The sequence below is a fragment of the Perognathus longimembris genome, chromosome 10, assembly GCF_023159225.1.
Source record: "Perognathus longimembris pacificus isolate PPM17 chromosome 10, ASM2315922v1, whole genome shotgun sequence".
NCBI lineage: Eukaryota > Metazoa > Chordata > Mammalia > Rodentia > Heteromyidae > Perognathus > Perognathus longimembris.
The window spans coordinates 54,042,094-54,059,871 of NC_063170.1; the positions used below are offsets into that span (position 1 = coordinate 54,042,094).

The 17,778-nt window shown below is 40.8% G+C and overlaps 1 long non-coding RNA gene across 1 annotated transcript; it reads left to right on the top strand.

Moving 5' to 3' along the window:
• The first annotated feature begins 520 nt into the window (after positions 1–520).
• On the top strand, positions 521–16,768 carry LOC125358724. The gene is made up of 3 exons (XR_007212371.1): positions 521–531; positions 11,737–11,739; positions 16,454–16,768. It is a non-coding gene; the product is annotated as an uncharacterized LOC125358724 (long non-coding RNA).
• The last annotated feature ends 1,010 nt before the right edge of the window (positions 16,769–17,778 follow it).

A 17,778-nucleotide genomic window follows, 5' to 3' on the forward strand; every position in this document is an offset into this window, starting at 1 on the left:
ATATACCCCAACTGCATGATTTAAAAGCAAAGGTTTAGCTCGCTTATGCCTGTAATCTTAGCTACTCAGGAGGTTGAGATCTAAGGATAGTGGTTCAAATCCAGCCCAGGCAAGAAAGACATGAGACTCTTATCTCCAATTGACCATCATAAAGCTGGAAGTGGAGCTGTGGCTCAAGTGCTAATGTGCCAGCCTTGAGCAAAGGAGCTCAGGGATAGTGCCCAGACCCTGAGTTCAAGCCTTAGGACTGGTGAGTGTGCAGGTGCGTGCGTGTGTGTGTGTGTGTGTGTGTGTGTGTGTGTGTGTGTGTGTGATCCTTTCCTAATTTCATTCTGGCTCCTTTTTCACTACCCTCACATCCTTTCTGCATTTTCATATGTTTCCTAAGCCATAACTATTGGGGCTCTTGTCCATTCACATCCTATGAGCGATTCATGTTTGCCTCCTGTCTGCGTCTGCTTGCTTCCTACCCTGTGGTATCCAATCTTTTTGCATACATGATAGCCAAGGACAACTTGGAGCTCTTCCGATGTGCTATCTGACTGCATCATCTGAGGAGCCAGCAACCCCTGACCCTCCCCATGTGACATGTGACAAAGGGAACCGCTTCCATGGTTCAGCCAGGTCACGTGTGGAGCATGTTGGCAAAGCCAAGGTTAAGGTGCCAACAGGTTTGCTGTCTGAGAAGGCTCATTCCTCCATAGGTGGGCCCTTCTGAGTGCCCTCACATGGCGAAAGGCAAAAGGATGGGCTCAGGATTTTTAATTCTAAGAATACTAATTCTATGTGTAAGCACTTTTCATACTGTCACAGTGGAGTTGTTTCAACATCCGGTGCACAGATAGACTGTAGAAGCAGAAGAAAAGGAAGGAGAGGCAGTATATGTCTCCATCCTTTGTTTCCCTACCTGTCCAGCTTTTTGGTGCTAAAGTAAAAAACGCACACTGGAAGTGCAGATTTATCATGTGAAATAGAAATGGGAAGGCAGGAGGTGCCGGGAAGGCCCTACAGTTAGTCTTCTTGGGAAGGCTTCTGCTGTGTGCAGCCGTCTCTGCCCTTGCAGGCTGATGTCTGCTAGCATAATTGAGAATGGCCTAGGACCTCTTCCCCTCTTTCCACTCCTAGGGCCGGCACGCTCCTCTCAGAGCTGTGCAAACAGGTTTAGTGAGTAAGAGGGTTTGGATTAAAAACTCTGCCAGCTTTGCAGCCATCTATAAAGTGTGACTGAATACCTTTTGGGTCTTCTTCTCTTTTCTTCTCTCCTTCCCTCCCTCCCTCCTTTCCTACCTTCTTTACTCTGCCTCTCTCTCTCTCTCTCTCTCTCTCTCTCTCTCTCTCTCTTTTCTTTTTGATTTAGTAAGATAAGGGTAAAAGTATATCTTTGCTTGATCGCTTAACTTATGCTGGTAGCACTTAAATACAATGCAAATTGTTACAATTCTTTCTTGCTTGTGGATTGCTAGAAAATGCTGGAACACTTTGGTTTGCACTTTGTTTTGTTTTTGTATCAGTCCTGGGGCTTGAACTCAGGGCCTCCTCTCTCCCTTAGCCTTTTTTGCTCAAGGCTAGTGCTCTACAACTTGAACCACACACAGCTCTACTTCTGGCTTTTTTGTGGTCAATTGAAGAGTCTCGTGGACCTTTCTGCTCAGGCTACCTTTGAACCTTGACCCTCAGCTCTCCTCCTTCCAAGTAGCTAGGTTACAAACATATATTACCAGTGCCCAGCTTAGGAATACTTTCTTTTAGGATTGTCCCAGATATGTGTAAGATGCCCATCCAGCAAAGCTGGACTTTTTTTCATGTTCATCAAGGATGGAAATGTGCAGGAAGATGGGTGAGGAGTTTAGAAATGTATGGAGAGGATGACAATAACGCTTGAACCAAAGCTAGTTTATACTGCTAAGTATGCCTTTCAGGAAAAGACCATTTCTATTATACAGCAAGTTACAACAGAGGTGGGATTACAAAGCTAAAGGAAAGCTTCAAATTTCAAATGCAGCAAACTTGGACTATGCATTCTTATTGTTAAACCCAACAAGGAAAGGAAACCCAACTATCCTGAGTTAAGAGAGCCAAAGAGGGAAATGAAGATGAAGATGATAATCAAAACTATAAGCTGGGAGCACACTTATAATCCTAGTTACTTAGTAGGCTGAGACCTGGGGATGGTAGCTCAAAGCCAGCCCAAGCAGGAAAGCTCATGATACTCTTATCTCCAATTAACACCCCCCAAAATATACATGCGCAAAACAATTCTGGAAGTGGAACAGTGGGTCAAGTGGTTGAGTGCTAGCCTTAAGCTAAAGAGAGTTCAAGGAATAGCACCCAGGCCCTGAGTTCAAGCCCCAGGACTGACACACACACACACACACACACACACACACACACACATACACACACATACCATACATACACATACCACACACACACACACACACGCACACACACACACACACTTAAAAGAAGTTCTCCCACTGCACACAGAGAAGCTACAAGTCTTTGGGTATAGATGAACGCATAAATGCATTATATGTGTATAATTTTTAAGACCCATGGCCTTCAGTAAGTTATATAACTTTTTAAAATTTGGTTTCCCACCTAAAATAGCGCCAATATTATAGGAGCATTGTGATTGTGACTAAATAGCATATGTACTATTCCCAGAAGTTATCAGTTGCTTTAAAAGTCATACTAAAAGCTGGGTGCTCTTGGCTCATTGCCTGTAATCCAAGCTACTCAGGTGGCTGAGGAGCTAAGGATAGCAGTTTGAATCCACCCTGCTCAGGAAAGTCTGTGAGACTTTATTTCCAGTTACCAAAGTGGAAGTGGAGCTGTGGCTCAACTGATAGAATGCTAGCCTTGAGCAAAAAAAAAATCTCAGTTACAGCATAGCATGTAGCCCCTGAGTTCAAACCCTAGGACTGGTATGAAAAAAAAATCATACTAAAGCTGGGTGTGGTGATGCATTCTTATAATCTCTGTAGTTGAGAAGCTGAGGCAGGAGGAGATTGAGGCTTACTTGGGTTATACAGCAAGACCCTGACTGGGGCAAAAGAAAACAAAAACATTAAGCATTATACTATTATGGATGGCAAATAGGTTTCATTTCCAGTGTCAGCTCTGTAAAGGGGTTTTGGCTGCCTGAGTGCTGAGAAACACTGTGAAGCTGACAGCTCGACAGTAAAGAACAGCACGATCGATTATTGATGTCTGCTACTGACATAGGACAGGAGCGTATGTGCTACACGGAGTCAAAGGAAAGATCACAAAATGTCAAGCAGTCTGGTTTCTCTACCACCCATGAGGTGGGTCACTTAGGAGCAGATTTTATTCACTCTGAGTCTCCTTTACCTTGATGTAAAATCAATGGACAAAAATTCTTGGCTCTTAAGGTCTCTTTGAATCTGCAAACTCTCGTGTATCACATGTTTGGGATATTAATATATTTTTTAGAAACATGAATCACAATGCTACTTGCAAAATCACTCGCTGGTCTTGTTTTGGAGAACTCTCTATCATCACATAAGTGAAAGAGCGCACAGGTCAGAAACTGAAGCTCTTGAGGCTTCCTCCACATCTGCTGGGCATTCCTATTTTAATCTGGACCTCTCTGGGCCTATTTCATACTATATGGACAAAAGGAAACCTGATTTCTGTTCCCTCCTGTTCCCCTCAGAGATGGGGAGCAAGTTAACATAGTCATGTTTCCACCATGCTTTGAACTTTTTGGAAGATAGATCCTAGTGACTCCAACATGAGATTATTAATATAAAAATGTGGCCCAAAAATTCCTCCCTGGATATGATTCACCTAATATCCATCCAGTGTTTTGGAGCTTTATTACAATAGAGTAATTAATGCTTTGGGGCAGAAAAGAAGATGAGCAAAAAAATCCAGACTTGATCATTTTCCTTTTAAGTGGAGCCTTTTTTCTTAGCATTTTTCTTAGCATCAATCTTAGTGTCAATGGTCTCTGGCACCGTTAAAAACATAATCTAAGCTGAAGAACACTTGGTGCTCAATTAGACTACCTGGGAAAAATGGCTTCCATGAGGGGAGATATATCCTTAACTTTAGAAAGAGTCATGACAACAGATTCCAGTGCCAGTGCATTCTGGGGGACAAAGTCTAGAATGGAAAGATGTCCCAGTATTCTCCAAAGGAAGAGTCCTTAGAAAGGTTCCATGGACAATGTATATGAATGCCACTCAACTCTGCTGTCGGATATACTTCTAGCACAGAATTCGTAAACCAAGTCAGGTAAAGGGCTTAATTTCTTACCTCTCCTGATCATTGTGAAGCAACCATTTGCCATTCAAGGAAATGGAAGCAAAACGAACTTGATACCATGTACCCCACTTGCTTGTTCATCTTGCTTTGCTCTTTCTCATAGATTATAAACAATAATGATGCGAGCAACAGCAATGGCTGTCGCTTTAAAAGTCATACTAGGCAAAATTTAGAAGGGAACTTTTTCTCTGGCTCAACTGAGATGTGTCAATATGGCAGACCCCAAACAACAAGGTACAGAAGACCAATCCACATACCTCCGTACCAGTAGGCATCTATCTGCACATTCAACCAGCTGCAAAGAAGGAGAATGGAAGAGAGGGGAGGGGAGGAAAGGAGAAGGAGAAAAAGAGCAGAGAGAGGATAGGGGAGAATAGAGAAGAAGAGGAGAGCGTATTCTTGACTATGATGGGAGTGTCAACAGTAAGTACAGGAGCCACAAGATTCCCTGAACTAGCTGACAATGTACTGCTTTCCTGCTAGCACAGAAGTTCCCAGGACAAGTAAAATATCTTTGGTATTTGTGAGAGAGTGGTTAATGAGGAAAGGTGCTCACTTTCACCATGCTCTACCCATTGTCTCTAGCTTTCTGAAGATTAGCTTCACTGATTCAAGTTCACAGAGATGGTCACAAACAGAAATGAGACTGAGTTTCATCACTGTCAGGAGTCTGTGCTCACCCAATGGATACTCTATTTATTGGAGCAGCCCCACTTTGCCAGAGAGCACATCCTGATTCTCATCTAAGTATTCCCATGGTCCTCACACTGTTATTAATACACTCACTTTACAGGTAAATGAACCATGGTTTGGAGAGTCTAAAGACAAGCTCAAGATCTAACACAGTGAGTGCCAGAGTCAGGATTTAGTCTGCTGGATGTCCAATGTATGATCTTCCCATTGGGCCATGGGACCCTTCACTCCTGTAGTGATTCTTTGGTGCTGTACTTGTGACTATGGCCCAGTCACCCGATGCCATTAGTGTTCACCTGGCACCTTTGTTGCTTAGAAACTCGTTTGCAGGTTCCCTGAGGAAGTGAGTGTTGATCACAAAGACATACACTGTCTAAATCACCCAGAAGTAAATTCAAACTCTGGTGTGGCTGTTTCAAAATCCCAAGTGGTTCACCTTGGGTTGCACTATTGCTTCACTGTACACAGTGAAGGTACACAGTAGTTAGTCATCCAAATAATTTCATGTGTGTCACGTTCCTTCACTGAATTCTTGCTACAGCCTGGCAAAGCAGGCAAGGAAATTATTGTCCTTATTTATTGAGATGTCCTTATTTATTGAGGCTCAGATGCTCAAAAAAAGCAGTAGTCACTGAATATTTGTTGAATGAATGATTATGTGTACATGGATATCCAATTATTGATCTATGCTCATTCATTCTTTCACTAAATTACCAGCCTTAGAATCCTCATCACTGAACTGATAGTTCCCAGTGTAATTTGCTATCAGTAGACTACCTTGCATGTAATGGAGATACATAGAAAATAATAGTCTTACCAGCCTGTGAAAGAAAAGTTGCATCTTATGTAAATACATTATCTGAAGTACTCAGTGGAAATACAATTTTTGTTGTTGTTATTTGTTTAAGGAATAAGCTCAGGGTAAAAAACAGCTAAATCCATTGTTGCTCTCTCCTAGCTAACTATGCAACCAGGAAGACAGTAAACACAGTTTCCAGTTCTATTCTGATATATTTCTTGGCCCTCTGACTTTGCACAAGGTGTTGTCTTTATCATACATAGCCTAATGGTACTACCAAATAATTTTACTTTGAGAAGTATTGAGGATATGAATATATATAAAACCATTGCTGGCCTATAGTAGGATTTGATAAATGGTGATCATTTTTATTTGATGCCACCACCCAATAGTTTGATTGCTTGCATTTCTATGATGTGTTCAGAAAACAAAGTAAAGTGTTTCTTTATAGGGAAGGAACTAGGCTCTGTTGTTTTGTGCATAGAAACTCAGAAGGTGTGTAGATAAAGTAGTCCAAGACCTCTAAAATCCATCTGGGGACCACTGTTGGAAACAACACATGGGCCACAAAATAGACCCAAAATCAATGGCAATCCTTGAGGAGGGGAGAAAGAAAGCTATGCTTCCAATTCCATGGCTCAACCTGAGACTGGTAGATTTAAGTGACACTTTCCAGACCGCATTTTTCTACGAGATCATTCTTGAAAGCCTCGAGGATTAAACAGAATAACCTTCCATTTACTTAGGTTCAGAATCAGATTTTCTGTTGTTGTTCTTCTTCTCATTTGAAAGTGGTGATTATTTTTGAAGGATGAAAGGACTGACTGGGGGACATATTCCCTCCCAAATAAATTGAGCTCACTAAATAAATTAGATTCTACTAAAGAATAATTTTCTATTTCTTCAACTAATTAATCACAGATGCAATGACTGAGGCCAAGAAATGTCACCACAAGAATAGAAAGAGCTATTTAGCAAGTGTAAAACACAATTTCTTTTAAAAACAATGAATGAACATCTTCCTTAGAAATACCTCAAATATCTTTTGCTTAAACAAACAGAATTCTGCTTGTAGTCAAAATTTCCTTGTTCAAGAGACTGAGAACTGAAGATTATGGCTCACATCCAGCCTGGCCTTGGGAGTTCATTCATGAGGCTCTTTTCTCCTCAGCCACCAAACAAAGCCAGAAGTAGAGCTGTGGCCCAAGTAATAGAGCATCAGTCTTGAGCAGGAAAATCTAAGGGACAGCATCAGACCCTGAGCTTAAGCCCAAGTACTGTCATTTCAAAAACCCAAATCTTTGTGTCATCAGGTCTTTAAAAACTTTGTAGAAGGATAATCTGGCAATTTGTGCTTTATTTTCTCTTTTTTGTTGCTCATTACGCAGGAAGGATGATCCTAGCATCATTATGGCTGCACATTGTCCATTGTGCAATAATTTCCTTTCTGTTCCTCGTCTGGCTGTTCGACATGCCTTTTAAGGAAGATCTACTTCTTTCTATTTTGCCCTTTACCTAGTGCCTACGAGATAAGCAATCAATGTCCTCCGAAATGGAATTGAAAGCTTAGGTATTCTCTGCTGAGAAAGCCTCCATTGTCACTATTTGGGTAGCAAGGAGTTCAGTGATTAGGAGAGAGAAGCAAGCAGTATCAGCTCGCATGTGGTTTATCAGGGACGTACACTTCCCACTAGTTGGAAGTATTTGATCTCCTCAGAGTAGGAAGCCCAATTAAATTCTCCACACTAGGGTTATTTTGTCCCAGATAGCCTTTATTTCCTTTAATGTCACATTCTTCTTGGAGTGTTTCATGCCATAAAACACATGGTTAGGGAGCTTGGTGGCGAACTGAATATCCTCCATGCTTTCCTTCCTCGACCTGTCCCATCTTTTCAAATTGTTTGCAGTCACACATCTCCAGCATGAACTGACGCATCCCCCAGTTACACATCCCCCAGTTACGAAACCCTCCCAGCCCACAGGCTGCAGGGCAGGCATTTGCCTATAGTCCAAACAAACAGTCAGAACTCCCCTCCTCTGGGCATTACTCTTTACAATAACAGCAGCCTGCTCTCCATGTAATCCCAATCTAAACAGCCAATATTGAAATGGACAGAAACTCTTTCCTTTGGAGCCCGAACATTTGCAGACCTTACATGGCCCCTCCTGAATGCTTCAGTTTTACAACCCCTTTCGTTTTGGGTCACAAATGCTGTTCCTTTTCAAGAGCTGGCTGGGGAGATGGCTTGGATTGGATCCTGCTGGCCTGATAATGCATACTTGGCTGGCTTGGACTTCCTGGCTCTGATGATGAGACTATGCAGCAGGAGCGGAGAGTGAGGCCTAGTAAACCAGCCACCCTGATCTGGGACAATTGACAGCATTAACTGAGAATATAAAATAATGTCTATATGCATGCATATTGATACAGATTATCTGTCTATTAGATCTATCTATCTCTCATCTATCTATCTTATCATCTATCTATCCATCCATCCATCCACCCATCTATTCAAATATCCATAATTTCCCACATACCACAATTTCAGGACCCATTTTTCATTATCACTGTTAGATCTGTAAATTCTGGAATTGTCTAACCATACATAGCAGCCCTTGAGCACCATTATCCAGCATGTATTGTGCACTCGTGTTCCAGGAAGTCAAGTAACAAGCTCTGTCCATAAATTATTGCCAGAGATTTTCAACAACCACCTTCTAGAGTTTTAATATCTATCATTTAGAAATGAGGAAAGTGAGAGTCCAGAAGTCACCTTGAGGAATATGCAAGAGGAAGGAGAATATGTCACTGTGAGGATTATTAGTTAAGTGTATACTGCCTGCCATCCTTAAAGAAAAGACATTTCCTCCATGTCAGAGGACATTATCACATCCTCCTAGTCACGAGAGGAATGATGGAGTGGATGAGGAGGTTATAAAAGCATAGTCAATATTTTAATAGTTGAAACTTTTCCAAAAAAAAAAACCAAACCCCTGACAATTTTAATGACATAACTGAGGGAAATCAGGGCTAAACATGTCTTACCATACAGAAATACATAGAAGATTTGAGACTGTGTTGATTCTTAATGGAGAAAGTGAGGAAGAAGTTAGCTTTCCCCCCAAAGTACTATAAAGTGTAGAAACTTGGGTTGATGTAGGATATTTAGGTTTAACAAAAGGCATGCATGTTGCAAAAGGCTAAAAAAAAACCCAAACCTCCCATCTAGGACCTACCACAAATCATCCTAAGTGAGGTAAGCCAAGCTCAGAGAAAAATAACACGTGTTTTCTCTTATATATGAAAGCTAGATCTAAACTCTTAACTAGGCACGATACCTACATAGGACTCTAGGCATTCGCACACCAACAGTCAGACTAAAGGAAGATACCTTAGGAGAGGAACCCAAAGGTGTAACTTCTCTCAACCTTTAAAATACTATGTATCCAAAAGAATACTAAGAAATGGAAATATAGGGGTTTTGTTGCTATTGTTGTTGGTGGTGGTGGTGATGATGTTAGTTTTGCATTTTTTTTTCTCTTGGAGGGGCAAAAGGAGGATGCAGAAAGAGAAAAGGGAGGGAGAAAAGGAGGGTGAACAAATGCAATCATGCCACTCAATAGACATTATGTGGAAAATGACTTGTGTAACTTGTGGGCAGAGATGGGAAGGGGAAACAGAGGGAAAGCAAAGCAAGGGGTAACACTGTCCAAAAACAAAATTGTACTAATTACCCTATTTATGAAATGGTTGTATGGAGGTACAACACTTTAAAAATAACAATAAATTGTATATTTTTAAAAAAGAAATCTCCCATCGACACTGATCAAATAAGCCAGAATTTAGGAGACTTTTACAACTTTAAAGTTGTATGGACCTAGCAAAAGTTTCAGGGTGCACTTTTACTCTTTTTTTTTTTTAATGCAGATTTGATTCCTTGAGCAGCAGCTTAGTTTTTCATTTTCTCTTTTGTGATATTCAGGCTGGATGAAGCTGGGCATTGAACAGAATCCCTTAAAACTAGAGAATTTATGATCCCACAAGCAAAGCCAGCAGTGCAAGGCCTCCCAGAGATTAGAAAAGAGGCATTTGGCCTGAAAACAGCAATGCAATGCTTCTCATTTCCCATACAGGGCTATCCAGGAATTTTTCTCCATACTTCAAGACTAAATGAAGATGACCATAGCTACCTAGAAGTGGCAAGGGCTGGGGAATTGCTTATGACAGTTCTGCCTTTAGAGACAGAAAAGAAAGGCTCATACTAAGCCTACTGAAGAATGCAAAGGGAAATAGTAAGGGCTCAGCCATGGTGTTTGCTGGGAGAGTGGAGCTCATCTCATTACCCAGGTACCAACTAGCAATCAGAATGGCTCCCTTTTCTGTTTACCATGTTGTTTTTAAAAGGATGGTGTTATGTGTGGCAGGTGTCTGTTAAATCTTCTCCTAAAATTTGCAAGGGATGGTAGAATATTTTTAGTGTGGATGGCCCCAAGTGTTTCCTCTTGGCTTTGTAAAACAAGAATATCCAATCATAGCATTCAGAGGTTGGCCTGGACATGGCCAGTGAGCCATGCTAATCCAGTCAAGGGACCGCCAGAGATGCCTTTGAACTTGGTCTTTTTCATTCTGATTAAGAATTTAAGAGGGGCTGGGGATATGGCCTAGTGGCAAGAGTGCCTGCCTCATATACATGAGGCCCTGGGTTCGATTCCCCAGCACCACATATACAGAAAATGGCCAGAAGTGGTGCTGTGGCTCAAGTGGCAGAGTGCTAGCCTTGAGCAAAAAGAAGCCAGGGACAGTGCTCAGGCCCTGAGTCCAAGCCCCAGGACTGGCAAAAAAAAAAAAAAAAAAAGAATTTAAGAGTAAAGAGTTACTTTGGAGTGATACTTTATAATGGAGTACACACACACACACACACACACACACACACACACACACACACACACACACCACAGCATAACAAAGTCAGTTCTTGGGACTTGAGGCTCTACCTTCAAATGTTTGCTCTACCTCCTCTCTGTGACCCTAAGATTACTTAAAGCTACTTTGCTCATCTAAAAATAGGAATGCCTGAATTAAAGTAAGTTATATATTTAAAGTACCACTTATAGTATGTGACACATCATAAATCCTTTAAAAAAATACTAGGGCTAAAGATGTAGCTCAGTGGTGGAGCCCTTGCTTGGCTCACATGAGGCCTTGAGAGTGATCTCTGGCAGTACAAGACAGGGGAAGGGAGGGGAAAGCCAATTAAGGTTCCTGCTAATTCTATCTCTATGTACTTTGAGTAACTTTCTTGCAGTGTTATGTTTGACTCATGTAATTTTCAGCAGAGCTAATCCACAATGTACTCACAATGGTTGATGTTATGGCTGAGATTTGTTGTGATCCAATGTGTTCTTTTTAATTCGATTGTCAAGGTGATGTACCAAGAGGTTACAGTTACATACATAAGGTAATGAGGACATTTCTTGTTGAACATTGTTGCCCCCTCCCTTGATTTTCTCCCACTCTTCTACTCCCTCTACCCCCTCGAAATGGTCTCCCACCACCACATTTCTATGATGAATCCCGAGCCCCCAGTGTGGTAGCATCAGATTCCGGAAATCTGATTCAGATCAGTTCGTGAAGATGGGACTCTCCCTGTGGCATTATCACCCTTAGAAGAAGAGGGGCAAAAGAGCTTGCCTGCCCTCTCCCTGCCCTGCCACCTGAGGAGACCGGGAGAAGGAGCTTGCTTGGCCCTTGATCTGGGACTTGGCCTGCAACTGTTACCCCCTCCTTCCAGTGTTGTAATCCTTTCCTCCTCTGTATGAAGTAACTTCCAGAGTTAACTTACAAAGTCAATGCTTAAAGCTCCCCCAACTCCTTCATTTCTTCTTCTTCTTTTTTTTTTTTTTGTTTCTGTCAGCCACACATTAAAGAGTAAGTTAACATTAAAAATGAGCTGGTCCAACTGTTTATATAGGAAAAATCAGAAAGTGACTATGCATGCCCACAGAAAAGTATAATTTAATAATTTCTACCACTGAGGAAAGATCTAAAATGATCTTAAGTATATAGCTCAGGCTGCTCCAAATTACAGAATATGCCTAAAACAAAAAAATATATAAAATAAATAAGCATAAAACATTAAATCCCAAGGAAGAGAATCTGATCTCACAGTTACCATATTATTAGGCTAAATTTTCCTTTTTTTTTGGGGGGGGGGTGCCAGTCCTAGGACTTGATCTCAGAGCCTAGGTGCTGACGCTGAACTTTTTGTGTTCAAGGCTAGCACTCTATCACCTGAACCACAGCTCCAATTCTGGCTTCTAACACAATCCTCAGATCACAGCCTCCTAAGCAGCTAGGATTACAGGAGTAAGCCACTTTTTCCTGGCTAAAAGTTCCACTTTTACCAAAAATGGTACGACACTAAAGAGCCATGGAAGCATGGTTCAAGTGGTAAAACGCTTGACACCCTGAGTTCAAGCCTCAGAATGACCAGCAAAGACAATAACTATAAAAGATTGATGACATGCACAATATTAAAAGCTTTTACTTATTAAAAAAATCTGTAAAAATGTTGGAAAGGTTAAGTTACCAACTATAATGTGTAATAAGTACTCACAGCCTATACACAAACTGGAAATAAACACTCACAAATTACAATGAAAATGGTCAAAGGCTTAGGAATCATTGAGTATAGCACAAACAAACCATTGGATAAATGGGTGCCAAAAAAAAAAAAAAAAGACAGAAAAAGAAGACAAATGGATATACAATTAATGCTTAAAGAACTGTCTGGCACTATTAATGATGGGGAAATATATATCAAGATCACAGAGTTATTATTTTAAAGGCATATGAGTGCCATAAATGACAGAAGGCTGACAGGTACAAAGTCTTGGAAAGGAGATAGACCACGAAGCTTCAGGTATGTTCCTGGGAGGAAGGAGAGTGATGTCAATTCACTGGATTTAATTTGTTGAAATCTTCAAGACTTACACTTACACACTAGCCTAGACATGCAAGTCGGTCATAGACGTTGCTAGGGCAACTATATTGTGGAATGAAGATTATAATTAATCAAATTCTGTGCCTCTGTGATTTTTAAGAAAAAGGACACAGTTTCCATAAAACATGGAGAACAAGTTTTGAGGTTTTATAGAGTGCATCTGTACCCCATTTCCTACCAGCCTGTGATGCTTGAGTGCAAGAACTAGCATGGACTCCATCGGCCTGATAGATAACAGAGAACAGAAGACCATTCCTGTTCTCAAGGTATGTGTGGCTGGAGAGGATAATTACAAAGAAGCAAGCCACCCTGGGCTTGGAGGACATCCAGATAAGAGGATGTGAAATCTATGTTGGACTTGAAAAGGAAGAGGAAGCCTTGTGCGTAAGACCTGAAGAAGCAGGATTTATGTTGTTGAACGCCATTCCATGAGTGAAGCAATGGGAAGGGGAGATGGGGCTCAGTTAACCAGACCTCATGATGAGGGGCCTTGTTAGCTGCACAAAGGACTTGGGGTCTTTATCTGGGGAGCTACGGGAAGCCATTGAAGAGCTTAAGCCGGGGAGTGATATGATTAGATTTTTCACTTAACAAACAGCAGGACCAGAGGCAAGAAATCTCAAAGTGGTCACGTAAAAGCTGATGCAACTGTCCAGGTGGGCCACGGTTCTGTGCCTAGAAGTGTGGACGGTTGAGGTGGAGAATCATAACCAGATTATGGGTAGAACTCATAAGACTCAAAGTTCAACCAGATAAATAGGCAGAAAAAGGCAAGAATAATCATGCCTATGGGCAGCAGAGACAATGGTGGAGCCAGACACTGAGTCTTGGGAGAGTGAAGGGAACTAGAGCCTGCCTGTGTTCATAATCATGGTTTCCCACTGCCCAGACATTGTGGCATCTGAAAACCTTCCAGGATGAAAGGCACATTTCTCCACCCAACTCAAGGAATGACTGGAAGATCCTCTTCTTGTTTCTAATCGCCTAGGCCAAATTGTTAAAAGACAGGTCAAAAGCTACCCTGTGAGGCATCTAAATGAAGGGGATTTCTAAAACTCATGACCTCACATTCAGAAATCTGCTTCACTTTCTCTCTCAACTCTTAGTTTAATTACCCATACAGTAGAAAGTTTACAAGTGCTGATCATTCTTTGTGCCACTGACCTCCACGTTATAAAATAAGATTAGAGCTCTTCCTTGTGTGTGCGCGCACACAGGTGCTGAGGTTTGAACTCAGGACCTGATGCCCTCCCTTAGTTTTTTTTTTCCCCTCAAGTCTGGTGCTGTACCACTTGAGCCTGAACCACATCTCTACTTTTGGTCTACTGCTTGCTAACTGGAGATAAGAGTCTCACAGACTGTCCTGCCCATACTGGCTCCAAATTAGGATCCTTGGACCTCAACTTCCTGAGTAGCTGGGATTACAGGTGTTAGCACCAGTGCTTGGCTTCAGAGTTCTTCTAAGATTGCAATGGGTGCTCCATATCCTTGATTCAACCAACCTCAGATAGAAAATATCCAGAAAGAAGTTGTTACTGTAACAAACATGCACAGAATTTTTTCCTTATTATTTCCTAAGCAATATACTACACATACCTATTAGGTATTTCCATTGTAAATCAGCTAGAGATGACTACATGTGCACAGGTGGATGTGTGTAGGCTATGCAAATACCACATAATCGTCTTGAATATACTTGAATTCTGGTATCTGCGTGACTATTTAGAAGCAATTCTCCTCCAATACTGAAGGATGACTTCATTTTTCCTTTATAAAGCAAAAAATTATTACCTAAGCATGGCTGGCTTTATAAGGCAACAGCTAAATAATAGTATCTTTTTGCATTAAATACAACATAAAATACGAGCACATGTCCCTTTTATATGTGGACCATAAACACATGAAGGAAGTAACATTAATTTCCTGTACAATGATTGCCAAAATGAAATATCCTGATTATTGGTTTTTTGAAAAGGAAGAATTCATGAACCTACCCACGATAAGAGTCCTCTAAGACACCCAATACTATGGCCATTTTTATAGATAATTCCCCAGAAACCTTTAAAGCAAGATGGCCATGAGAGTAATGCATTGCCCAGCTGTAAGAAATACTGGTCTATTACCTTCAGATAAGTCCCTGAAGGGTTACTGTTAATATTTGGCCTTGGGGAGAGAGGCTGATATAAAAAGAAATCCATGTTCACAGAACTTTATATACTTGTGTTCAGGCAGAGGGAAGGCTACAGCAAGTAGTTTATGATTTCCCTTATACATTATTACATAGCACACAATAGCGTTCATTAACAGTAGCTGCCAGTTTTCACCCTGCCAGTGGGTGTGTTTATGTGGAAGGGAGTGTTGTACTGAGTAGTTAGTAGAATGGCATTTGGTGTTAGAAAGGTTAAAGTCAAATGATGGCTTGGCCATTTGATAAACGATGTTACTCTGACTTGAATGCATATACAGTCTCTAGATAAGCATTTAAAGACTTGATGATTCATTTGAAGACTCAAATATATATGAAGGAATATAAACACATTCTGATGTCTATAACTGGCTGGAGCTTGATATTAAGCCAAGATGTCCAATGTCATTGAAACACTATGAAAATACTCCTTAAATGAATAAGGGTTGTTTTCAACATAGTTTATAGGAAACACCATAATACCATATTTCATTGACTCTAGTATATGTTTAGTATTTAAATAAAAAGTGTTGGCTTTGACTGTACATATTTACCAAGGCTTTTAGAAAGAAGAAGTGCTTACAAGGAAACTTGAATTCCTGCGATGAAGCTTTTTTTTTTTTAAGACTGGTAATACTGTCAGTGCTGCAGTTGACATAGTGAACAACATCATGGAAGAACACACACTACACTGATGACTCTCATTTGAAAAACGATTCAGAAGAAGCAGACTCTTATGTTTTCCTTTTACTTTTTATGTGCACAGCTATAATGTGTGATAAAAAATTTATATATCTAACCAAGTCTATTTGTTAAGTAGAGCACTTTAGATCAGTATAAAATAAAACTTCTGCGATAAAGCATTGTGTCAGAAGTTGTCAGCCGTTGCCTGTTGAATTGGAAAAATAATAGCTGAGCATCTTACAACTGATGACAAGTTGGCCTTCTTGAAATACAACAAATATAGCAAGCATGGACAACCCAAAGAATTGAGAGAAGGGAGAAAACTGATTTTCTTAAAAGCACACATATCTGGTTTAATCTTTGCTCTTCCATTTCTTGGCATGTCAACCTTAGATAATGACCACTTCTCTGAGTTACTGTAACATGACAATGCTATTTAAATAATTAACTTGTATCGGTTAAATGAGATCATTATAAATGCAACAATTTACACCAATTGTGCAAGTATTTCAAAACTACAGTAATATTGTTTGTTACTTTGGTAATTAACATAGTATTTCTTTCAAATATACCTCTTTTAGATATTTCTTACAATATCTAATGGAAAGCTATTCATTATATCAATCATCTTCCGAACACTATGTTAAAATACATGACTATAAATCAAGCCATTGCAGTTTTTTGTTGAAGCAAAATCTAACAAAGGATGAATGAAGCCTGGCACCAGTGGCTCATGCCTGTAACTGAACAAGCCCTTGTTACAAGAGGATTATGGTTTGGAACTAGTCTGGGTAGAAAAGTTCACTAGAGCTTGTCTCCAAAACAACCATTGATAACCATGCCTCCTAGACTGGAGATATGGCTCATGGAGTAGAGCATTAGCTGAGCAAAATGGAGCAAGGGGTGGGAGGCCCTGAGTTCAAACCCACAAAATAAATAAATGAAACACATGAATGAATGACTGTTCACTTCATTTCCAAGATATATTTGTAATGATCTGACTTATTGTTCTACTTAAAAATTTAAATTGAGGGCTGGGAATGTGGCTTAGTGGTAGAGTGCTTGCCTAGCATACACACAGCCCTGGGTTCAATTCCTCAGCACCACATAAACAGAAAAAAGCCAGAAGTGGCGCTGTGGCTCAAGAGGTAGAATGCTAGCCTTGAGCAAAAAGAAGCCAGGGACAGTGGATCTGACTGCAAGAGTAATACAGTCTTGGACTTCCTGGGTATTAAAGATGTAAGCTGGGAAATGATAACTAATTAAATCATTAAAAACAATAGAAATGATCAGAGGGAAACCATAAAGTGCAGTGAGAGAAGGGGCAGGAATGGGGAATGACATGAAGCCAACCCCCAGAGAGTGAAGTGACATCACCAGATGAGTTTTCAAGATGAGTTTTCTATCCGTGTATGGTACCTCTTGCTTCAAACAATCCAGAAGACAGTTGTAGCTATTTCAGAAATAGATTTCTGATCCAGAGAAGAATGTTCTTGATGAATGAATAACCCCGATGGATACAGTGTTCTCCTTGCCTTGTAGTTCCTGATTGTCAGGTTGACTCTGTTATCTCATGAAGAAACAAGATCAATATGGCACACCCCTCCCTCCTCCCACAAGCAGGGAAGAAAAGTCTTTCCATGGAGAGGGTCTCCACTACCAAGTCTCTGTATCATGGCTGGAGGGGATAAAATGGCTTCCAAGATGCCCTGGAATGCTGAGGCCTCCTTTTGCCCTCCAACGCAAGTATTTTTGCTGACCTTTGTTGCTGTTGTGTTGATCATGCAGCAGATTGGCTTTGGTCAACTTCTCACCTTGGGATAACAGTGCTCATGACTGAGATAAGGTCAAAGATCTGCCCATGCATTCCCATAACCAGTGCTGGGCTTTGTGCTCATGGGGATTTAGATATTTAAAAGGACACTTAATGGAGAATGTAGACACTGCCTAATCCAGATGGATGCTAGCCTCTGGGTCCCAGGCCTTCTGATAAGGCTAGACATCAACTCTTTTAATTACTGAATTGTGGGCAAGTCGAAGAAGCTTGAGATTAGAGGGAGATACTCTCAGGGCAGTATAATTTGCTAAATGTTCTGAAAATATTTTCGAAAGCTAATCCC